The following is an 18,886-nucleotide window of genomic DNA, read 5'->3' as shown; positions in this document are numbered from 1 at the left end:
CTGAATGTAAGGAGTTTAAACTACATATATTTGTGGGTTTTTTTACCTTGCGTTTCGGCGCCAAAATGTGTTGGGCAATAAAGACCATTTTAGAACACAAAAGGCTTCTCATTTGCCACAGAGCCGCCCATTCAACGTGATATCGTCCTCCTCTACTAAACTACAGATAACTCACACTTTAAACCCTTGGGTTAAATAGTTCAGAATGTGTTTTAGCCTGCAGTCAGTGGCTCCATTTGGGCTTGCATCTAAAGCCCTGGAAAACAGGATTTGGAGGTATGCGCTGATGGGCAATAGACTGTAATAATGCACTTGGAGTGCCTGTGACCTCTGTCAGACATAATTTTTGGTCCCTATATGCCTATTTGAAGTGGGCTGCAAGACGCTGTCTTCCTCCTTCACCAACATTCCGGTCACAGAAGAAAAAGCTAGCGCCGGCAATAGACCTCTGTATTGGTGTGGCATGTACGGATGTAAAATTTGACTAGTAAAACAGATGTGCAAACCAAAAATAATTTGCAGCATGCTCACTTTGTGAGGTAGGTAAAGAAAGTTGGCTTATACACAGTGGGTTTGTCAAGGTGCTGGTACAACAAGGTTTGGAATTCATGATGAAGCAAGAGAGTAATTCACCGCACACTCTTATTTAAAAGATGCAAAATAGTTTATTTAGTGTGCAGGCACGTGGTAGACATCAGTCCTTGAGAAAGTGAGCACTGAAACACATGAAGCGCAAGTCGGGCCTTCTGTCCATCTACTGCCAGTCAACCTGAGTCCTCATCACCACTCTGGTATGGTTTACCCCTCTTTGTCATGTCACACTAGTGACTTCTAGATTCTGCTACTCTCTTAAGAATACCACAATATATTTATTATTGGTGACTTTAGGGGTGTTCTCCTGCCATATTAACACTTGCTGTATACATTGGATTTCATGGGCTTCTTCGTGTGGTTTTGATCACTCTTGGTTAACACATCATTTATCTGCAAAGCATTTTATCATGCGATAGCTTTTTTTAAATAGTGTTCAATATAGTTTTTTGACTTTTATACCTTTGCACACTCCGTTTTCTCCTGTCTTTCATGTGGTAGACATGTAGCCAAACATTAAAGGTGCAAGGTCATATGCAACATAGATGAGAGATAGATCAACATTTCAACCCCTCCCAGGACTTTATCATTAAGGAAAGAGGGCTCCTGCTCCTAAGCCTTGTGTGCCTGTTGTGATGTATTGGAATTTTATTTCATATTTTTAAATAACAATTATTCCCCTCATCATAGAAAGGATTTTTTTCCATGGCCTGCTTTTGCTTTCTAGTGCATTAAGAATGAAGAAAAAATGTGTAACTGTAATTTAAATTTAGCAGAACAAATGCTAGCTAGACCATATCATTGACCAAACACACAGTCTGTCACTACTGCTGTCACCTTTTGTAGCTCTATGTCCCATAATCAAGTAAATCTCTATTATGCACAGACTGTTATACTCATATTCTTCACTACTGTAGTAATAACACATTTATATCTTGAGCATTTGTCCAATGTTTTTGGGCTTTCTCTCCCTATCGCTATTGCTGGGCTGTGAGCTCTGATATCCTCTCACTATCCTAAACCACTCTAAAATGGCTGCTGCATTCCCTGACTCAGTTTTCATTCAAGCTATAATAGTCCCTCCTGATTTGCTGTGGTGTACCATGTGATGGAATAGATACCAGTCATTATGGGGAAGCCTGAGTGGTCATGCCTGAAGTCATGTGACATTTCTGTGATTGAGGTAATTTACTGCAGTGTGTAAATATATATGAAAGTGTATGGGAAACTCAAGCATTTTTCCGGCGACCCCTCCCAGAGGTCAGGAGGGGGCCTAAAAAATGGTCAAATCAATGGGAACAGTGCTCAAATGACATAGGAACAGCATGGGGAAGACCCCTGGAAGCATCTCTGACTCTCAGGTCACTGTTGTGTCAGAGTATTATGCCACTTTTACAGACTGACAATAAAACATACAAAACTAAGAAAAAATGGATTTTCCTGGATTAAATGTTAAGAAACATTCTTTCAAGAGAAATGACTTATATATAAGGAAAAATAAATAACCAAAAACAAAAATGCTCCTCCACACTTTGGGCTATGTTCACACATAGTGTTTTTGATGCGTTTTTGCAGTTTTACATTTCTTTCAACGGTGAAAAATACATTCACTAGTAAATGTAGTTTTAACATTTTACTACCTTATCTGGCCATGTGGTGTGTGAGACATAATCAGACACATACAGAATGAACACCCATTTCCAGCTGATAGAACCTGTCCCTATTTTAAAAGCAGCTAACAGCGTTATCAATAGGGAATAGAATTTATTTTTTTTAGCACGGAGTATAATACAATAATCCCTGACCAAATGCCCGCAAGATGCTATCCCAACTTCTATTGGTCACCTGTACACAAATCTCAGATAAGAGAGGTAATATTGTACAATAATAAAGTGGGAGTTATGGTGGCACCACCTAAAGGAAATTGAAAAGTCAGGTATAGGAAGGTGGCAGGTTAGTATAGGGAAGAAAACAAAGGAGTTCATTTTTGGAGATATTAAGTTCTGGCTCTTGTTAAAGAATTATAACAAAAAAAATCACCATCTGACAATGCTGGTGGCAGAGGTCACAGTCAGACAGTTCATTGGACAAGAAAGGAGTACAAGCGAGGGAGACACAAACCAGATGAGGTAGCAGCAGTAGAACACTGTCAAAGGTCTGTGACAATTTTCTCACACCCTCCAAGCGCCCAAGCCCTGATACCCGGGGTACTCTGACCAGGAGGGAAACGTTTTGGAAGTTGCTGAAGAAGTACCTTGGCGACCATACCAGCGTCGTCCGTGATTCCTCGCTGTCTCTGTGCCTTACAACTGTTGGATTTCAAAGCTGGACACAGGGCATGAACTGTCTCTCTTTGCCTTGGAGGTCCTGTCCGCTAGCATTTTGTCAGAGATGATTTTTAGTGCCGCCTGGGGCATTATAACTGAAAAAACTGATAGGCGCATCCACCTGTCAACTGAAAATGATGACAGGCTGACTCTTATAAAAATGAACAAGGACTGGATTGGGCCAGACTTCTCAACACCACCAGATGATAACATCAAATTTAAACTCAAATCCAATGGTTATTTTTAGGGGGTCTATTCCCATGCACCCCTTCACACCCAGACATGGGTATACACTTCAGTAATTCTTGTATTTTATGTTGTCCTCCTCCTTCTCCTCATCCTCCACTGCCATATCACCAAGGTGATCGTGACGCAACATCCACATAACTTTTTTAAGGGTGTTTCTGATTGGAGACGAGCGAATATTTCAATATTCGTTTCAGATTAGAATCGCTGTTTTTGCAATATATTCACTAATGTAATTGTCGAATATTCAACGAAAATTGCCGAACGCTATTGGATTCAATGGGTGACAAAGCCAAAAGCATACCTTCAAATGGGACCAAAAGCTGCCAAAACAAATCAATTTAGGGGCATACACCAGGAAAGTGCCATCAATTGAGCCAGAGTAAAAGTAGGATAATTAATAGTGATGAGCGAGCACTAAAATGATCGGGTACTTGTTGTTCGGGTTCAGCAAATTGGAATGCTCGAGTGCTCAAACTGAGTAATGAGCCAAATGTAAGTCTATGGGAAACTCGAGCATTTTTCCGGTGGCTCCCCTGGCGGACTGCAGAGAGCCTAAAATTGCCCAAATCGATGGGAACAGTGCTCAAATGACATGGGATCAGCATGGGGAAGACCCCTGGAAGCATTTCGGATGCCCAGGTCACCAATGTCAACAATGTTCTCAGAGGTATTACCACATTTTTACGGACTTACAATAAAACATGCAAAAAAGGAAACCAAAATGGATTTTGCTGGGAAAAATGTTAAGGAACATCCCTTCCAGGGTAATGACTTGTATATAAAGCAAAATAACCAAAAACAAAAATGCTCCTCCACACCATGGGCTATGTTCACACGAAGCAATTTTTATGTGTTATTGCTAGTGTTGAGCGATACCTTCCGATATCAGGAAATATCGGATCGGATTGGATCGGACCGATACCCAAAAAGTATCGGATATCGCCGATTCCGATACCGGAAACCAATGCAAGTCAATGGGACAGAAATATCGGAATAAAATTAAACCCTTTCTTTCCTTGTAGGTTAATTCTACATGAAGGAAAACAACTAAGAATAATGTAGAATGTATTGAGGGAGGTGGGGGAGACAATAAAGGCATAGAGGTTTAGCCCAATCAAATGGAATAGAAGGAATTAATATTTTTTTTAAGACGTTCTGAGTTACGGAAATATTGACTATGTTAAGTTTTTTTATATTTTGTCAGATATTTATGTTTCACTACTTCCATGCTCTTCACCTTCTTTTTTACTTCTCCCACACTTTCTCCTTCATCATCCTCAGCATCAGCATCTTTTTCATCAACTTCTTCTTCACCTTCTTCATCTTCTTCATCTTCTTCTTCTTCACCTTCTTCGTATTATTCTTTTTTTACATTCTTTATATTCTTCTTATTCAACTATTATTCTTCTTCATATTCTACTTCTTCATCTTCTTCATATTCTTCTTCTTCATCATAATCTTATTTGAGACAGGCATTCCTGTAGTTGTTGTCTATAAAAGTTTGAACATTACACCTTTCGTTCTGCCCGTCACAAAGGATTTACAACAGTATTTGTCCGCGTTCAGTTTGGCCTGCAGCAGCAGGTCTTTTCCAGGGGCACCACAAGGAGGAACGGACTCACCCCCATACACTACTTAGTCATCTTCTTATAATTTAGATAATATCTTTTGCTCTGATTTTTAGTCTTATGCTTAATGTTCTTCCGCTTTTTGTTCTGCAGCTTCTTGTACTTCTGCTTCTTGGTTTTCTGTCTCTTGTTCTTCTGTATCTTGGTGGTTGTCTTCTTGTTCTTTGTCCTCTTGGTCAACTTCTTCAGGGTCATCTTCTTGGTCTTCTTCGGTGTGGTCTTCAGGGTCGTCGTCTTCAGGGTCCTCATCTTCGGGGTCCTCGTCTTCGGGGTAGTCTTCAGGGTCCTCGTGTTCAGGGTCGTCGTCTTCGGGGTCCTCATCTTCTTCGGGGTGGTCTTCACGGTCGTCGTCTTCAGGGTCCTTGTCTTCAGGGTCGTCGTCTTCGGGGTCCTCGTCTTCTTTGGGGTGGTCTTCAGGGTCGTTGTCTTCAGGGTTGTCGTCTTCGGGGTCCTCGCTTTCTTTGGGGTGGTCTTTAGGGTCCTCGTCTTCAGGGTCCTCATCTTCGGGGTCCTCGTCTTCTTTGGGGCGGTCTTCAGGGTCCTCGTCTTCAGGGTCCTCGTCTTCGGGGTCCTTGTCTTCTTAGGGGTGGTCTTCAGGGTCGTCATCTTCGGGGCCCTCGCCTTCTTTGGGTTGGTCTTCAGGGTCCTCGTCTTTAAGGTCTTCGTCTTCGGGATCCTCGTCTTCTTCGGGGTGGTCTTCAGGGTCCTCGTCTTCAGGGTCCTCGTCAGGGGGATCCAGAGTGATTACCAAGAACCATTTCAAAAAGCTTGAACTTGGAAATGTAGCAGAAGGTACAAGAAGGCTGAGGAACTGCCGAGAACCAGCTGATGGTACTGGAACCCGGATGGGTAGCAGAAGGTACAAGAGCCAATGGAACAACCGAGGACCAGCTGACGGTACTGGAACTCGGTTACTAAGCAGGAAACCCACAGTCCTACAGGGGGTGCTTGTCTTATTGGCACTATGGAACCAGCCTTCATTGCCAGATCCCGCAGCCCACATAGGAGTCACCTAAACTGCAGGCACCATAGAGTCGGCTAACCCGACCGCAACACGACAGGACAACGCATTGGAGGCAAAGTGACGTTGACACTACCCGGAAACAGCTGGCGTGCTGGAACCAGGCTGGGCAGGAGGGAGTACCCGTGCCAAAGACACTGCCGAGAACCAGCTGATGGTACTGGAACTTGGATAGGTAGCAGAAGGTACAAGAGCCAATGGAACTACCGAGGACCAGCTGACGATACTGGAACTCGGTTACTAAGCAGGAGGTACCTGTGCCAGAAAGCAATACCAAGGACCCGCAGACGTTGATGGAACTTGGATACCGAGAAGGAGGCACCTAAGCCAAAGGCACTGCCGAGAACCAGCTGACGGTACTGGAACCTGGATGGGTAGCAGAAGGTACAAGAGCAAATGGAACTACCGAGGACCAGCTGACGGTACTGGAACCCGGATGGGTAGCAGAAGGTACAAGAGCCAATGGAACTACGGAGGACCAGCTGACGGTACTGGAACTCGGTTACTAAGCAGGAGGTACCTGTGCCAGAAAGCACTACAAAGGACCAGCAGACGTTGGTGGAACTTGGATACCGAGAAGGAGGCACCTAAGCCAAAGGCACTTCCGAGAACCAGCTGACGGTACTGTAACACGGATGGGTAGCAGAAGGTACCTATGTAAAAAAAAGTTGCAAGGCCGCGAGCCGGCCGCAGTTACCGAAACCTACAGTCCTACAGGGGGTGCTTGTATTATTAGCACTATGGAACCAGCCTTCATTGCCAGATCCCGCAGCCCACATAGGAGTCACTTAAACTGCAGGCACCATAGAGTCAGCTAACCCGACCGCAACACGCCAGGACAACGCATTGGAGGCAAAGTGACGTTGACACTACCCGGAAACAGCTGGCATGCTGGAACCAGGCTGGGCAGGAGGGAGTACCCATGCCAAAGACACTGCTGAGAACCAGCTGAGGGTACTGGAACCTGGATTGGTAGCAGAAGGTACAAGAGCCAATGGAACTACCGAGGACCAGCTGACGGTACTGGAACTCGGTTACTAAGCAGGAGGTACCTGTGCCAGAAAGCACTACCAAGGACCAGCAGACGTTGGTGGAACTGGGATACCAAGAAGGAGGCACCTAAGCCAAACGCACTGCCGAGAACCAGCTGACGGTACTGGAACCCGGATGGGTAGCAGAAGGTACAAGAGCCAATGGAACTACCGAGGACCAGCTGACGGTACTGGAACCCGGATGGGTAGCAGAAGGTACAAGAGCCAATGGAACTACCGAGGACCAGCTGACGGTACTGGAACTCGGTTACTAAGCAGGAGGTACCTGTGCCAGAAAGCACTAAAAAGGACCAGCAGACGTTGGTGGAACTTGGATACTGAGAAGGAGGCACCTAAGCCAAAGGCACTGCCGAGAACCAGCTGACGGTACTGGAACCCGGATGGGTAGCAGAAGGTACCCATGTAAAAAAATGTTGCAATGCCACGAGCCGGCCGCAGTTACCGAAACCCACAGTCCTACAGGGGGTGCTTGTATTATTGGCACTATGGAACCAGCCTTCATTGCCAGATCCCGCAGCCCACATAGGAGTCACCTAAACTGCAGGCACCATAGAGTCAGCTAACCCAACCGCAACACGACAGGACAACGCATTGGAGGCAAAGTGACGTTGACACTACCCAGAAACAGCTGGCGTGCTGGAACCAGGCTGGGCAGGAGGAAGTACCCGTGCCAAAGACACTGCTGGGAAACAGCTGGCGGTGCTGGAACCCAGGGTAAATACTGAAAACAGAGTGGAGCCAGAGGCCTAACTGGAGCAAGTTTAAAATCTGTAGTAGTGTGAATGTGGACAGAGCAGGAGAAATTGCCTTAAGCACAGCAGGGGAACAGCTGACATTACTGAACCCCAATAGCACGGCAGCAAGTGTTGACTGTGCAGACGGCACTTCTGAGCGCCAACTGGCGGTGTTGGAGCTCAGGGATAATACTGAAAACAGAGGAGCCAGAGGCGTAATTGGAGCAACTTTAAAATCTGTAGTAGTATGAATGTGGACAGAGCAGGAGAAATTGCCGTACGCACAGCAGGGGAACAGCTGACGTTACTGAACCCCAATAACACTGGAGCAAGCGTTGACTGTGCAGACGGCACTTCTGAGCAGCAACTAGCAGTGTTGGAGCCCAGGTTAAATACTAAAAACAGAGGAGCCAGTGGTATAATTGGAGCAAGTTTTAAATCTGTAGTACAGTGGATGTGGACAGAGCAGGAGAATTTGCCGGACACACAGCTGGGGATCAGCTGACGTTACTGAACCCCAATAACACTGGAGCAAGCGTTGACTCTGCAGACAGCACTTCTGAGCAGCAACTAGCAGTGTTGGAGCCCAGGGTAAATACTAAAAACAGAGGAGCCAGTGGTGTAATTGGAGCAAGTTTTAAATCTGTAGTACAGTGTATGTGGACAGAGCAGGAGAAATTGCCGTATGCACAGCAGTGGAACAGCTGACATTACTGAACCCCAATAACACGGCAGCAAGCATTAACTGTGCAGACGGCACTTCTGAGCAGCAACTGGCGGTGTTGGAGCTCAGGGATTACAGTTCAGGTGGTAGAAACATGAACACAACAGGAGACCTGGATACTGTTGCCAAACAATTATTTATTCTAGAAGAGGACTGGCAAATTCATGCAAGATCCAGGCCTTGTTCATTTTCAGAAAAGTAAGCCGGTCAACGTTATCGGAAGATAGTCGCATGCGACGGTCTGTTAGTACACCACCTGCGGCACTAAAGACGCGTTCCGATAATACACTAGCAGCAGGGCAAGCTAGCACCTCCAATGCATACTGGCTAAGCTCTGGCCATGTATCCAGCTGAGAGACCCAAAACTTGAAGGGGGAAGAGCCGTCTGGGAGTACACTGAGAGGGCAAGACATGTAGTCTGTCACCATCTGACGGAAACATTGCCTCCTGCTGACTGGAGCCGTCTGTGATGGTGTAGACATTTGTGGCGGTGGGGACACAAAACTTTGCCACATTTCGGCCATACTGGTCTTGCCTTGTGCTGAGGCGCAGCTTCTGCTCCCTCTTTGTGCAGCACTTCCTCCACTGCCTCGACGCACTGAGCTGCTTTGTAAAGCACTAGCAGCACTGCTCTCGGTTGGAATCGAGAACATGATGGAATGCACCAGTGCGTCTTGGTACTCCCGCATTTTACTCTCCCGGTTCAACGGTGTTATGAGGCTTTGTAAGTTGTCCCGGTAGCAAGGATCTAGGAGGGTGGACACCCAATAATCAGCCATGTTGAGAATGTGGGCGATGTGGCGGTCGTTTCTCAGGCACTGCAGCATGAAATCAACCATGTGCTGCAGACTGCCAACTGGCCAAGAAACGCTGTCCCCTGCTTGAGGCGTGATCTCTGCCTGCTCTGCATCACCCCACCATCGCTCTAGATACTGACTACTAGAGCATTGTGTACCTCCCTCCTCTGGACAGATGTCTTCCTCCTCCATTGACTCCTCCTCATCCTCCTCACAAAGTATCCCCTGCCTAGGCCTTTGTGAGGAACCACGTTGCGCAGACTGTACAGAAGCAGATGGCATTTGTGACTCCTCATCCTCCACCTCTTCCAAAACCTCGTCCCTTAGTGCTTGCAGTGTTTTATCAAGCAGGCAGATAAGGGGGATAGTCATGCTGACTAGTGCATCATCTGCACTCGCCATCCGCGTGGAATAATCGAAGGCACGCAAAACATGGCAAATGTCCTTCATAGAGGCCCACTCAGTGATGGTGAAGTGTGAACAGCGTGCACTGCGACTTGTTTGCTCCTGCTGCAGCTGGTACTCCATTACTGCTGCCTGCTGCTCACACAACCTCTCCAACATATGTAACATTGAATTCCACCTGGTGGGTAGGTCACATATGATGCGATGTTCCGGAAGACGTAATCGGCGCTGCAGAGCAGCAATGCGCGATCTTGCATTGCTAGAACGCCGCAAGTGAGCGCACTCTATGCGGACCTTGTGAAGCAGTGCATCAAAATCCGGATAGTCTCTCAAAAAACTCTGCACGACCAAGTTGAGCACATGTGCCAGACATGTGATGTGAGTGAGGTTGCCTAGGCCCAGAGCTGCCACCAGATTTCGGCCATTGTCACACACTACCATGCCTGGCTGGAGATTTGCTGGCACAAACCACACGTCGCTCTGCTGCTTGATGGCATTCCAGAGCTCCTGCGCTGTGTGGCTTCGATTCCCCAAAGAAATTAATTTTAATACGGCCTATTGACGTTTGGCCACAGCTGTGCTCATATCGGTCATCATAACAGGTAACCGTTCACGGGTCAATGTGGAGGAAGACCGTGACAGCTCCTGCAGCGCTGATTCAGAGGAACTGGAGTATGAGGAGGAGTCAATGTGTGCAGACTAGAGATGAGCGTTGTTCTACTCGAACTGTTCGCCAATCTCAAATTCGAGCTGTTTTGGGCGGTGTTCGAGCCGTTCGGCGAACACGAACAATTTGATAAAAATTCGGCTGTTCGAGGTTATGTTCGATAACTGTTCGTGCACCAAAATCATAACTGGATTTTTTCTCAGTAATGATGAAAATTAATGTTAATACGCAGTTTGAGTGTACAGCGGGGTGGGGGGAGGGGCAGGGGATGGATCTCTGCAGGAACAATGAAGATCTCCATTTTTTTTTCTCTTTCCCGCATTTGCAGTGGGGAGGTGCAATCTGTCAGCCTATCAGCAGCGCACACACGGAGCGAAGTGCTTTTTTTCACACAAGCAAGGGCATGTGTCATTGGCAGTGTATGTCACATGTCCTTGCCCTATAAGACCAAGCCATTTTCCCCGTCGCCACCATTTTCTCACTGCTGCAGCTGCGTGTTAGACGGCACCGCTGTTGCTGTGTGCGCTATACCTTGTTAATTTCAAGCCAATTTTCGCACAAATATACAGATAGCTTGGGAGTAGGGAATAGTTGTGATTGCAGTCCTTTTAAGGACTAGGTTACAGCATTTCCTACGACTTTTATCAGGGAGGTCTGTGCTCTTAAATAGATAGGTTGTGGGAGTAAAGATTAATTGTAATTGGAGTCCTTTTCAGGACTAGGTTACATCAGTTCCTATCAGTTTTTGCCAGGCAGGTCTGTGCCAGTGCTGTGCAAGTTTTTTTCACAGCATTTGGCTGAATCTAGCAAAGCTAATCCTTTTTGGCCTATTGCAGAGTGTGTTAGTCAGTGGAGTAGCCTATCTGTGTTGCAAGATATACCACCTGTGTATAGAATACCAATTTTTTTACTGCACCTAGTGAAGTAAAATCTTTTGGGCATAGCATCATTCTATTAGTCCATCTATACTGACCTCCATCAGGTTGCAAACTGAATATATTTTTTTCTGCATCTACCTCTGAAAAAATATTGGGCTTCTAGCTGTGTGTGGGTCTTGTTCTATTAATCCATCTATACTGACCTCCATCAGGTTGCAAACTGAATATATTTTTTTCTGCATCTACCTCTGAAAAAATATTGGGCTTCTAGCTGTGTGTGGGACTTGTTGTATTAGTCCATCTATACTGACCTCCATCAGGTTGCAAACTGAATATATTTTTTTCTGCATCTACCTCTGAAAAAATATTGGGCTTCCAGCTGTGTGTGGGTCTTGTTCTATTAATCCATCTATACTGACCTCCATCAGGTTGCAAACTGAATATATTTTTTTCTGCATCTACCTCTGAAAAAATATTGGGCTTCTAGCTGTGTGTGGGTCTTGTTCTATTAATCCATCTATACTGACCTCCATCAGGTTGCAAACTGAATATATTTTTTTCTGCATCTACCTCTGAAAAAATATTGGGCTTCTAGCTGTGTGTGGGTCTTGTTCTATTAATCCATCTATACTGACCTCCATCAGGTTGCAAACTGAATATAATTTTTTCTGCATCTACCTCTGAAAAAATATTGGGCTTCTAGCTGTGTGTGGGACTTGTTGTATTAATCCATCTATACTGACCTCCATCAGGTTGCAAACTGAATATAATTTTTTTCTGCATCTAGCTCTGAAAAAATATTTGGCCTTCTAGTAGTGTGTCGGACTTTCTCTATTAGTCCATCTATACTGACCTCCATCAGGTTGCAAATTAAAACTAATTTTTATCTGCATCTACAGTACCTCTGAAGAAATATTTGGGCTTCTAGCTGTGTGTGGGTCTTGTTCTATTAATCCATCTATACTGACCTCCATCAGGTTGCAAACTGAATATATTTTTTTCTGCGTGAACCTCTGAAAAAATATTGGGCTTCTAGCTGTGTGTGGGACTTGTTGTATTAGTCCATCTATACTGACCTCCATCCGGTTGCAAACTGAATATATTTTTTTCTGCATCTACGTCTGAAAAAATATTGGGCTTCTAGCTGTGTGTGGGTCTTGTTCTATTAATCCATCTATACTGACCTCCATCAGGTTGCAAACTGAATATAAATTTTTTCTGCATCTAGCTCTGAAAAAATATTTGACCTTCTAGTAGTGTGTCGGACTTTCTCTATTAGTCCATCTATACTGACCTCCATCAGGTTGCAAATTAAAACTAATTTTTATCTGCATCTACAGTACCTCTGAAAAAATATTTGGGCTTCTAGCTGTGTGTGGGACTTGTTGTATTAGTCCATCTATACTGACCTCCATCAGGTTGCAAATTCAAAATAATTTTTTTCTGCATCTAACCCAGCCAATAGTTTTGGCCTAATACCACAGTTTGGCCACTCAGCTCTGCTCGGTTCCCATCCATTGTTTTTTTGTGCAAACAACTCCAGAGTTGTGAATTAGTTAACCACCAAAATGAGTGGAAAAAGGCCTGCTGCTGGTGGAAAGGGGAATAGGCGTGTTGGGAAGGGGAAAAAAGGTTGTGTCCGTGGGGTAGGTGTTAAAGCAACAGTAACATCTGCAGAAGAAAGACCATCTTCCAGCCAAACTAAAATGTCTACTTCTTTTAGCGGACAATGTGATAAGATCCCTTTCTTACGGCCACGCCAATCGCTACAAATTCCAGATGAGGCACAAAAACAGCAGATGCTTCAACGGATATCAAGTGCTCCTTTAAGTGGGCTCTCCTCCACATCAACTTCAACATCACAAATACTCCAGTCCTCAAAGGTGTCACCCAAATCGCACTTGCTTCCTCACAGCTCCCAAATCTCCAGCTGCCCGTCTGAGTATGAGGTAGAACAGATGGTTGAGTCTGCAGAGCTGTTTACTCATACTATAGCCTGGGAATCAGAGGTCGACTCCAGCGCTTCTGTGAATCCAGACGAGGAAATGATCTGCACTGATGCCCAGAATCTTTATGAGTCGGATCCAGGACCAGGCGCAGAAGGTTCTGACCGTAATGTAGACCCTCATTCCCAAACTGTAACTCCTGTTGGTGGAGACAATGAGGAAGACGATGATAAGACTCAAATACCTGATTGGAGCGACAACTTTAGTTTTTTGTCAGGGCAGGAACAGGTTGGCTCTGAGGACGACGGGTGTGATAACGCACAGGGTGATGATGATGAGGTCGGAGATCCCACTTACTGTCAACCCACAGTCAGCCAAGAGATGAGGTCAGCAGAGGAGGTGGAGGAAGATGCTAGTGACGACGAGGTCAGGTTGCGCCTTCCTGGACAGAGACGTAGTACTGGAAGCACGTCAACAACTGCATCCTCAAACACAACTCTGCCTCTCACCACAAGTCGTGGTGGCTCTTCAGGTCGCATGGGTGCTAAGCCTTGCATAGCCTGGGCATTTTTTCAGATCGATAAAGATGACCCAACTCATGCTATCTGTAACATTTGTCAGCAAAAGCTAAGTAGAGGCCAAAAAATACATAGTTTGAGTACTTCATGCATGAACCGGCACATGGACATGAAGCATAAGTTGCAGTGGGAAGCTCAGTGTGCTACAATGCGGCCTAGCCGGCCAGGCCAGCGACAGTCTGCCATATCTTGTGCATCCGCGGCCTCTTCATCCTCTGTGACTGGGGGGACAGCAGTCACACCTGTTTTGGGACGCAGACCTGCCACCTCTTTACCCGCAACAGCCAGCGTGATTGGCAGGTCATCATTTTCTTTGGAGGTGGTAACACCAGCTGGTGTTGAGCGCTGTCCGACATCGATAGCACCACCTTTGGATCAAGGCAACCTAACATGTCCGCCTGCATCTTCCTCACAGACCGGCAGTTTGCCGGGGACACCCTTATCAACCCCGTCTAAGCACAATAGCCAGCCCTCGGTCCCTCAGATGTGGACAAGTAAAAGACCATTTCCTCCTAGCCATGAGAAAGCTAAGAGGTTGAATTTCACCATCTGCAAGCTCTTGGCTACAGAAATGCTGCCTTTCCGCCTGGTGGACACAGAGGATTTTCGAGACCTTATGTCCGTCGCAGTGCCCCAGTACCAGATGCCCAGTCGGCACTACTTCTCAAAGAAAGGTGTGCCTGCGCTCCACCAGCATGTCGCACACAACATCACCGCTTCTTTGAGAAACTCTGTGTGTGACAGGGTGCATTTCACCACAGACACTTGGACGAGTAGGCATGGACAGGGGCGTTACATGTCGCTGACTGGGCACTGGGTAACTATGGTGACAGCAGGACAAGGGGCTGCTGTCCAAGTCTTGCCGTCCCCACGAGTTGTGCGTCAATCCTCTTTATGTCAAAGTTCCTCCACTGCTTCTGCCTCCTCAACCTCCTCTCGGTCTTCCACCTGCACCCAAAGCCTGTCTGGTCATGCCACAAGCTTTCTATCTGCGCAGAAGGGATCCTGCACACCTCCTTACTATGCTGGCACTAGGGCTCAACGTCATCAGGCGGTTTTTACATTGAAATGTCTGGGAAATGTGAGTCACACAGCTGAGGAGTTGTGGTCAGCTCTGGAGAACCAATTTCATGAATGGTTGTCTCCACTGGACCTGAAACCAGGGAAGGCCGTGTGCGACAATGCTGCAAACCTGGGTGCAGCCCTTCGCCGGGGCAATGTCACACACGTGCCTTGTATGGCTCACGTGTTGAACCTGGTTGTCCAGCAATTTTTAGCCCACTATCCCAGACTAGATGGCCTTCTGCAGAGGGCACGGTCGCTGTGTGCTCACTTCCGCCGTTCGCATCCCGCAGCTCAGCGACTTACATCTCTACAGAAGTCGTTGGGCCTGCCACTTCACCGGCTAAAATGCGATGTGCCTACCCGGTGGAATTCAACTCTGCACATGTTGCAGCGACTGTGGCAGCACCGACAAGCCCTGGTGCAATACGTTCTGACGTATAGCCTGGGCCAATGAGATTCAGAGGTGGGGCAAATCACGCTGGAGGAGTGGTCTCAGATCAGGGACCTATGCACCCTTCTGCACAGTTTTGAAATGGCGACGAAGATGTTTAGTGCTGACGATGCCATTATCAGCATGACTATTCCGGTGATTTACATGCTGGAGCACATGTTAAACAGAATTCGGAGTCAGGTGGTGGCACAAGAGGAGGTGGAGGAAGTAGAGGAGGAGTTGTATGCGGAAGGGCTAACATCTGCAAGGTCCAGAAGGTCGGCAGCACCAAGACGGCAGGCATGTGAGGGTGGGGGAGATGGTTTTACCAGGGCGCATGGTAGCAGCCAAACTAGTGAGGAAGGTGCAGGAGCCCAGGAAGAAGTGGAGGACGAACTGATGGAAGACTCATCAGATGAGGGAGACCTTGATCACATTTCTGTTGTGCGAGGTTGGGGGGAGAGGACAGAGGAAGGAAGCATGATTGTTACCTCGCCACCAACACAACATTGACTTGGTGCTCCTGGATGCGCAACACACATGAGTGCCTTCTTGCTGCACTACCTGCAACATGACCCTCGAATTGTGAGAATTAGAAATAATCCTGACTACTGGGTTGCCACACTGTTAGATCCCCGGTACAAAAGTAAATTTGCAGAAATTATTCCTGCCATAGAAAGGGATGCACGCATGCAGGAGTATCAGCAGAGACTGTTGCAGAATCTTACATGTGCTTTTCCACAAAACACCAGTGGTGCACGTAGTGAATCTCACAGTTCCAACTTGCCAACCGTGGGACCGTCAAGTGTTCAGCACTCAAACCGTAACAGAACCACAGTATCTGGTGGTAACATCAATTTTGCGGAATCATTTCACCACTTTTTTAGCCCATCCTTTGCAAGGCCACAGGAGACAAGAAGTCTGACACATAGTCAACGCCTAGAGACGATGGTACAGGAGTATCTCCAAGTAAACATTGAAGCCACGACTGTGTCACTGGACCCTTGCTCTTTTTGGGCTTCCAATCTGGATAAATGGCCGGAGCTAGCCACTTACGCCTTGAAGATCTTGTCATGCCCCGCAGCCAGCGTTCTGTCTGAACGTGTGTTCAGCGCTGCTGGTGGTGTGCTGACAGATAAGCGCACGCGGCTCTCCACTGATAATGTAGACAGACTCACGTTCATAAAGATGAACAAATCATGGATCCGAAACGACTTTTCTACCCCTGTGTCATCCTGGGGAGAGTAAAAGCTTGATGATTGGTTATAATCACCCTACCAAACGTTTTAAGCTTTCAAATTACTAATCATGTTTATCTGTATCTTGACTGGAAAATAATTTGGGCTTTGTAGCAGTGTGCAGCACTGATCCTATTAGGCCATCTATAATAAGCTCCACCAGATTTAAAATTAAAAATAATTTTTAGCTGCATCTAGCCCGGAAAATAATTTTGGGGCTCCGAGATGCGCAAGACACATAAGTGCCTTCTTGCTGCACTACCTGCAGCATGACCCTCATATTGTCAGATTTCGAAGTAATCATGACTACTGGGTTGCCACACTCTTAGATCCCCCAAACTTTTCGATCAACCGTTTCATTTTAATAAAGACCAAAAAAATGGTCATTTTTGAAATTATAAGCATTAGCAGGTTGTTAGAAACTGAAATCAAACAGTTTTCAACTCAAAACTTTATTCTAGGTGATGTTACATTTTCACATAGGACCCCTTGTTCGAAAGGAGCTTCTGAACTCTCTCGTCCATTGAATTTGTCAGGTTTTGGATGGTTTCTGCTTCAATTGTTTTGCATGAGGACAGAATACCCTCCCAGAGCTGTTGCTTAGATGTGAACTGCCTCCCGCTATCATAGACACTCCTTTTAATGATGCTCCAAAGGTTCTGAATGGGGTACAGGTCAGGGGAGCATGGGGGTCACACCATAAGTTTGTCCCCTTTTATGCCCATATCAGCCAGAGATGCAGATGTTTTATGTGCAGCATGAGATGGTGCATTATCATGCAGAAAAATGATCTTGCTGTGAAATACACGGTTCTTCTTCTTGAACCATGGCAGGAAGTGCTGTTTGAGAAAATCCACATACATTATGGAGTTCATCTTTAGCGCCTTCAGGGATCCTAAAGGGGCCGACAATCTCTCTCCCCATGATTCCAGCCCAAAACATTACTCCACCTCCTCCTTGTTGGCGCTGTAGCCGTGTTTGCGTGGGGTGTCCATCAACCAGCCATCCTCCACTCCATCCATCAGGACCATTGAGCGCTGCACGGCACTCATCCGTGAACAAAACAGTTTTGAAATCAGTCTTCATGTAATGTTTGGCCCACTGGAGCCATTTCTGCTTGTGTGAAGTGGATAGAGGAGGTCGACAGGATGGCGTATGCACAGCTGCAAACCTCTGAAGGACCCTGCATCTTGTTGTTCGGGGGACGTTGGAGGCACAAGCAGCTTCAAAAACTTGTCTGCTGCTATGACAAGGCTTTTTTGCCGCTGCTCTTTCAACCTGACGTAATTGCCTGTAGGAAAGAATCCTCAATTTGCCCTTATCAGCACGTACACGTGTGTACTGTGAATCAGCTACATACTTCTTGATTGCCAAGACACTTCATCCTGATCATCGCACAATGTTGATTGTAGTCATGCCTTGACCTAAACACTCCACAATTTGTTTCTTCTCAGCAGCCGACACATCCTTTTTCTTTCCCATTTTGGCAGAAAATGTAGGCTGCTTAATAATGTGAGAGAGCCTTCTTAAGTAGTCTTGCCTTTCATTGGACACACCTGCCAAACTAATTAGCACAGGTGTCTGCAATTGCTTACAGTGATATAAAGAGCCCTGACACACATCACCATCAATGAGTTTAACTGACAAACAAACAAATTCTTCCCTTATCACTCCTAAACACTTTTTGCATAATAATTTGGAACGCGGTGTACATGTGCTTTTCCACAAAACACCAGCGGTTCACGTAGTGAATCTTACAGTTCTAACTTGCCAACCGTGGTCTGTATGGAATTGTTCAATAAAGGGCCCAAAATTAAGATAACATAGATGGGAGAGGTCTCTATGAATAGGAATTCCTAAGTATTTGATACCCTGTGAGGGCCAGGCAAAGGGAAAGTTGGACTGGATGGAATCCTATATGGATTTGGGAAGGGAGACATCGAGGGCCTCAGACTTCGCTGCATTGATTTTAAAATTTTACCATGTAACAAAGTGATCTATTTCAGCCATAACAGCAGGGATGGATATATGTGATTGAGTGATATATACTAGGACATCATCAGCAAATAGAGAGCACTTGTACTCGGTGCCTCCCACCTCAATCCACCTAATATTGGGGTTATGGCGAATTGATGAGAGCAGGTGCTCCGTCACTAGGATGTATAAGAGAGGGGACAGAGGACATCCCTGCCTTGTCCCATTGGTGATTGTGAAAGGTGATGAAAATGTTCTGACGCACCCCCTGGGCCTTGGGACACCCGGAGCCGGACCCTTTTTGGTGGATGCTGGTGGTTGTAGTCTTCGTGGCGGCGACCCGGTTCCGTGGCTCAGGGCGGTCAAACCAGTGGCGGAACTATTTATGTGGTTTTGATGTTTAAATGTCCGACTACGCCACCCGTGGATTGCGGTCAGAGTGAACCGCCGCTACAGGGCAGACCGCTGAGGCTGGTGTTGTGGGTGCAGCAGAGCGTAGCATAACTCCCCACGGGAGGAGTATAGCCTCAGGGCAGTGTATGCGGAGGATGGGGGTGATGGTGCAGGGCAGCAGCAGTAACG

This window comes from Phyllobates terribilis, unplaced genomic scaffold, assembly GCF_046119375.1.
Source record: "Phyllobates terribilis strain yellow unplaced genomic scaffold, ASM4611937v1 Scaffold_6__1_contigs__length_29720123, whole genome shotgun sequence".
NCBI classification, from domain to species: domain Eukaryota; kingdom Metazoa; phylum Chordata; class Amphibia; order Anura; family Dendrobatidae; genus Phyllobates; species Phyllobates terribilis.
The sequence above is the reverse complement of the archived record's forward strand: the minus strand, read 5'-3'. Positions refer to the sequence as shown.